Raw genomic sequence first — 7,160 nt, 5'->3', positions numbered from 1 at the left:
TTGCTATCTCCTTCAACCGTTTGCACGACTTACTCACATTTCTCATCGTGGATGAATCCACGTGCCGTAGGCCGCCAGACCAAAACCCTAATTGATATCCCCCCATGTGACGTGATTGATGTCTCACGAATCGTGGAGTCTGCAAGGCAGACGTGTATTTAGTTAGTTAGTTGTTGAATGATTAGACGATGAGTCTAGGTTTTGATGAATCGAGCATAATCGACAAATGATCAGCGATTCATAAATGTTAATATTGCTTGTGTGAGCAAAATATTATAATTCGATAGTTATTGAATATTGAGCTACGATCAATATGCGAATATTCGATTACCTGATTCGGCGAGTTACTGAATATTGATAAGTTACTGAATATTGATAGTCGAGCAACTGAGCAGGTATTGCTCGATTCGACGAATTACTGATAAATTATTGAATATTGATAGTTGGCTCAATATTCGAGTAATTGAGCAAGTATTGCTCAATTCGACGAATTTTTTATTGGTGACGTAACCCAATAAAATATTAATTAAAATATTGGTAGACTACCGAATATTATATAATTAATCCATACGTTGATTGCTGGATCAACATAAATTTATTAGTGCTTGAACTTGCTCAGAATGATGATTTTGTGAAGCGTTTGTTCAAAACCCTAATTTTTGATCAATTATTCGTCAATTGATGAATTGTTGAAAATAGGTCATGAGTGAGGGAGGGACCGACCACATGGAATAATGGATGACCATGTGGTGCCCGAGTGCTCGAGTAAGCATGCACCAGGGTCCTGAGTTGACCGATTGGTGAAAGAATGATGATTAAATGCTGGTTTCATCATTTATTGAAATAATGCTCGATTGAGCATTAGGTGATAAAACCTAATTATGGAAAAGTGAGGGACCGACCAAGAATTCATGGGACCGGCCCCTGGTGGTCATGGGACCAGCTGATGGTCAATTGAGCAAATCCCAAGTTGTTTGGAAAGAGTTTGGACCCAATATGAGCAATTGTGCAAATTAGGTCAAAATTGTGAAAACGTGCGGGACCGGCTCGTTGAAGCCTTAGAGCTGCCCTTGATCGGTCAAGGGAGCATGCTCGTGTCACCATATTGCCCGTGTCTCAGTCCTGAGAGTTTCGGCATTTTTGATGTGCGTTTGAGCAATATCTCGGATTTTCAGAAGAGTTTGATCTTGACTGAAATTCTTGATTTTTTTGCTCGAATGAGCATGTGTGCTCATTTGATCAATATTTTGTGAATATTAAAATGAGGATATTTTAATATTTGTATTATTGTGAATAGCCTAGCTGGTCGTGTGACCATTTGACTTTTTGGCCTTTTCATGGTTTGAGCAATATTTGAGAAAATATGAAGAAACCATGATTTTTGTTGAAACGGAGGAGTTTCATGAAATTAGGGAAATAATAATAATAAAATAAGGGTTTGGAAAGTGTGGGACCGGCCACGGCCAAGGCATGGCCGGACGGCAAGGAGCCCGGTCCCGTGACGCTTACCCTAATTTATATTATTTTTCATGATTCGGAGGAAATTCCATGAAACCAAGGAGTTTTGTTGAAACCATGAAATTTCCATGGCATAAGGAAAATAATAATAATAAAATGAGGGTTTGGAAAGTGTGGGACCGGCCATGGCCAAGGCATGGCCGGCCGACTAGGAGCCCGGTCCCGCGTCACTTTCCCTAATTTTATATTATTTTTCATGATTCCGTGAAAATATGGAGAACCATGAGTTTTTTTCAAACAAGGAAAACTGCTAGAATAAAGGAGTTTTCATGAGTTCATGAAAATAATAGAATAATTAAAATAAAGGAAAAAGGGTGTGGGGGACCGGCCGGCCGGTGGGCCTGGTCCATAGGCACCACTTTATTATTTTAATAATATTTTCTCTCTCCCATTCCGTGTAGGATTCCTCATTTGTCCATATTTTTGAATGCTCGTTCATGCATTTGGGTGCTCGTTCGTGCATCATGGTTGAGTACACTTGCACAATTTCATGGGGCTTACTCAGTGATAGTCCAGATCCCCGATTGTTGAGTATTTATTACTAATTTATGAAATTCATTGGAGAGTGATTCATGAAACTGAGTAATAAAAGTGAGTAGTTTTTTATTATCAATCCATAGGATCAGCCGTGGATTCGACCATGAATTCGGGATAATAAAACGAGTATTACCATTCCATGGGATCGTGGATTCGGCCATAGAATCAGAGTAATAAAAGTAGTTATTACCATCCCATAAGATCAGCCGTGGATTCGATCATAAAATCGGAGTAATGAGATTATCTATTACCATTCCATGAGATCAGCCGTGGATTCGATCATGAAATCGGAATAATGAGATAAAATATATTATCTTCTAGGAATTCAGTGGTGAATGTCACGGTATAATTAATCTATCACAGAAGGGATATTAGCCAGTTAAAGCTTCATACCCATTCTGAAAGGTGTATAGTCAGGAAACAACGAGTGTTGTCGAAGTCCTGAAGGCGTTATTACTCTCAATCTTATAGAGAACCGCCTGGATCTATACACGTCTCTCTACATAGTCAGGGAACAATGAGTGTCACCGACGTTCTGAAGGCGTTGTTGCTCTCAATCTTACGGAGAATCGCCCAATCTTTCTTCTATGTATAGGCAGGTCTCTCTATGTAGTCAGGGAACAATGAGTATCACCGACATCCTGAAGGCGTTAAGTTCTCAATCATACGGAGAACCACCCAATTATGTTATTCTACATAGAGGCTCATGATGAAATACGCAGCATCGAACGCTCAACTAGTGGGAGGCCTTTCGAGAATCATATTCATCATGGCTCTGAGAGGAATTTGATCAGAGCTCGTGAAACGGTTAACAGATCGTAAAACATGAATCGTCACATGCGTTCCTGAAGCCGGGTCAGAAACATGCAGTATCATGATTTTACGATTTTGACCTTTGTCAAAAATCAACCATCAACATTAAGTCCCCTGATTAGAGAGGGACAGTCATGTTCCGCAGTAAGCATTAGATGGTGATTTTCAGTTGACGAGATCAGTGGTGAACTCGGTCGTATAAAGGTATTTTCAGAATCCTCGATTTACTCCAATGATGTCATGTACGAGCAAATGTTCAGGTGAGGACCCTGATAGTATGATAGAGTGTAATCTCGTGAGCACGGATAGATGAAGCACCGCTGATTTGGTTGGTCAAACGTTCAGTTTTGGTCGGTTTTAGCGTTTGCAGGCCAGGCCAAAAAGATAAATCCTTGTTTTATGAACAGACGTTCGTTTATTAGTTTAAGAAACAAACAAAATAGACCTGAGTCTAATGATAAAAATTTTGTCTATGAGATTTCACGAAAATATTTTTTTTTAAATATGTGAGATTTCACAAAATGGAATAAACTCTCGTTTCAAAGGTGGATGCTCGTACGAGAGAAAAAAGTTTTTTTAATATACGTGCGTCTGCTAGTAGTCCATGAGCTTTCATGAATTTTTTTATTTTCGATATGTGAGCTTTCATAAATTTTTGAAAATATGCTCTCGTTTCAAAGACGGATGCTCGCACGAGGGAGCAAAATATATATTTCAAATTTACGTAAGTTTCATGTTAAAAATATTTTTTGTAAAATCAATGTTTTGATTTTGAACAAATGTTGAAAGTAGACAATCATACATGGCGAAATAATGTTTGTATGTGAGTTTTCACAATTGTAGAATGGACGTCTGTCCAATTTTTGAAAAACCAGTGAATGTTCACACAGTGAAAATTTATGTGAAATCAAATTTTGATTTTCAAAAATTGTTAGAAGTAAACAATTTTTGATGAAATATTGTTTGTATGGATTTGCCGACCTGATAGTGTATGCACAAAAACCAATGAGTGTTCACTCTATGGGAGTCTCTCACACGGTGAAAATTATGTGAATTGTTCACATGATGGAAGTTTCGTGAATTGTTCACAGTTTTATGAAAATCACGTTATGGTTTTGAATAACGAATTTTGTTCGTCTTTGCAGGTTTGAAGAAACGAGCAAGTTTTCGAAATTTTGACGTGATAATCACTACAGCTAGTGAAATTATAAATAGGTAAGAGTTGGATGGTTACCATTTTTGTTGCGTGTTTGTTATTGGTATATCCATGACTCCATGTTTTTCGTCTCAGATAATTAATGGTGACTTCCAGTTACAACCACCCTTCTAGTTCTTCCGGGGAACGCTCCAGAAATATCAAGTCAAAGATGAAGACTTGTGCATGTTCATGCCGAGGTGAATCAACCTTTCAGAGACACTAGAAAGTTGATATGTTGTATGTCTCTTGATCATCTGGTATTCGTTCGTGCTAAGAAAGCAGAGACGTGATGGAATGTCACATAAGAAAAGAGCTAAAGATGAAAAGCTCATATCTCATCAGCAGAAACACCATCGACTCCATCAAATGAGTATCAACTGAAGATGAAGTAGTCCTTGCATTGACGGTATAGCTCCTGATGTTGATGAATGAAGAATTTCATCATAATTCGTCATCAGAAAATTCAGAACTCAGCCCTTTAGCAAAAACGCCATAAAATCTTCATCCGGTGTCGGATTTTCGCGATCTACCCATGTATCCTTATTCCCAGGAAATTTACAAGCTTTAGCAGAGAAGCTTTTTGAGTTTTGACCACGTTTAGGAGGTGAAATCAGCGAAACAGTAAACTTTCAGGAGATCTTTAGAACTTTTTCAGCTGTCATGTAGTCCAAAGTTTTGGCCACATCTTTTTGCTGGTTTCTCCAATTGATGTGAATTTTGGATATGTTGTAGAGGACATCCATACAAAGAGAATGGTATATGACCCATCCATAGATTCGTCACCAATTATTTCCAGCTTGCTTCTTTGTGCGGGACAGTGTAAAATCATCTCAGACGAGCTTGTTGTAAAACACTCCCGTTGTGATTTTAGACCATTCGCTTGTGTCTTGAACAGTTGGTGAAGGATTTTAATGTCATCGATTCATTTGAGATCAGGAACCTTTGATTGATACATGAGCATGGTGCTTGCAGTGCCATCTTGTTTCCGTTAGTCGTAGAAACATCACTTCTGAAACCCTGGTCATGGGACCATAACTGAGGTTACTCTCAAGAGGGGGCGATGTAATGACCATGGTTGCATGTCCCGGTGATAGAATTTATTTTAAGATGAATGATTAGCACTGGAGAACCCGGCGCCACGAGTCTTGGACTTGTGAAATTGATCGTCATGATCAGCGGACCATCAGTCCCAGTATTTTGTTAAATCTCTCCCTTTCGTTTTCCCTTTTTCTGGCAAGACCTAGATAGAGGACCGGGTAGAAAAATTGATATAAAGACCTAGGTGGTCAAAGTTGGAGATTCCTTGATGAAGGACTCAGTGGAAAGACCTGGTGGACACCAACCGACTGTGGAAGTTATGAATCCCGTCTGAGAATTGCTGCATGTTGGATGCTCTGGAAGCTGTAGGAACCTCATACGACGTCAGAATTCGATGCTTGATCCCAACTTTTGAAGATAAGAGACTTAGTTATCACATAAGAAAAGAATCACTCAATTTTTAGTTGCAGAGGTCATCCAACGAAGCGTGCACATTTGTAATTTGTAATCCCGTACAAAATTTCAGATTTCGTAGACCTGACGGTAAAGGCCATATTTTTCAGCTCGTATGTCCGATTAATGCGCCCTTTTGGTATGTTGTATAATAGACGTATATGAACATCTTTTGTTAAGGAAGCATTGTCCCATTCCTTACCCATTGGTACATTTTTGTAAACCCATGGCCTGAAGTGTGTTGTATCTCATTTGTAGAGGTGATGAGAACATCTTGTAGAAGACTTTGGATTGTGCCCACCAGTTGTGAAACCTTTGGGAAGACTTTCATGTGAGAATGTTATCAGGTCTACACATCTTGATATGAATTATTACTTCTTGGAGAAGTCCGCTTCATGTGTAACACTTCAGAGAATGGTTAGTTGATGAAGCCCTGTCATGAGGATGTTGCTCCTGAGACCGTTGTTGATGCTGAGGCCATGGAAAGAGTTGCTCCAGAGACCGAAAAGGCTATCACCATGATTATCGACATAGCCTTTGCTCCCCCATCCAGTGAGCCTTTACATTAATTCACGAACTAGTTGGTGGGTTGAGAGCATCCCTAAGATGAAGGTTTACTGAGATTTCAACCCAAATTCTCCTGAACAGTATGACTTTACTATGAACTGGCTTCGTCAGTGAACCGAAGTTGTTGCGTCAGATAGCAGCAACGGTCTTCATTCTGGATATGATCGGTGAAGAGAGGAAGTTCCTCAGTCGTGCATGGGCTTGTGATGTAGAGAGATCTCGTTGATGAAGTTTCATGGAATCACATCAGGTTGCAATAACTTGTTATGTGATAACATTTATTGAAGTAAAATCGATTTCTCCAGTAAGATCAAGTCCCCAGTGTATGTGAAGGAATTTGTGCCATCCATGGATGAATGATATTGCATCTGCTTCAGAAGTCTTATCATGGGATAATGAAGACTCATCGATTGTATTTCAGTTACACTTTGATTATGCTGGTGTTGAATCATTGTGTCATCGTAGAGATATTTGTGCTGAAGCCAGATGCGCCATTATCAAAGGTGTACTCTTTGACTGGGAGTACAATTTGAAGGCTTCTTAGATGCTTGAGCGTTGAAGCGTCATATCCCTTAAGCATCGAATGTCTTAGGTTTGATCGTCTTGTCCCTGAGTATCTTTTGTCGATTCGAAATTCCTTTCGTTGCGGCAGTGAGATTTAACACTTGTGCAGGCATCAGAGCTTTCTGATTTTGTGGCATACATGGATACTCCTGCAAGGCTATGTAGAAATGCCCAAATTGTTTTTTGCTATGATTGGACATCATCTCAGTAATGAATGTCTCAGTGCTCGATTTGGAGAAATGTCAGATTCAACCACTTGGTAAATTACTAACATGGTGAAGCTACCATGCACAACGTCTTGCAAAGTTGCTAGCAGAATTGAGTCACTATGCTAGGATAGCATGTGAGGAAATACATGACATAGACATGGAAGGAATGAGACTTTTATGAGTGCAGAACCTCTTGATGAATGGATATGCATCTTTTGCAGGTTCTTGCTTCAACCTCGTCAAAGTTTGAAATTCCTCCAAGT

Source organism: Papaver somniferum, chromosome 4 (genome assembly GCF_003573695.1).
Source record: "Papaver somniferum cultivar HN1 chromosome 4, ASM357369v1, whole genome shotgun sequence".
Taxonomy (NCBI): domain Eukaryota; kingdom Viridiplantae; phylum Streptophyta; class Magnoliopsida; order Ranunculales; family Papaveraceae; genus Papaver; species Papaver somniferum.
Note: the sequence above shows the minus strand (reverse complement) of the source record.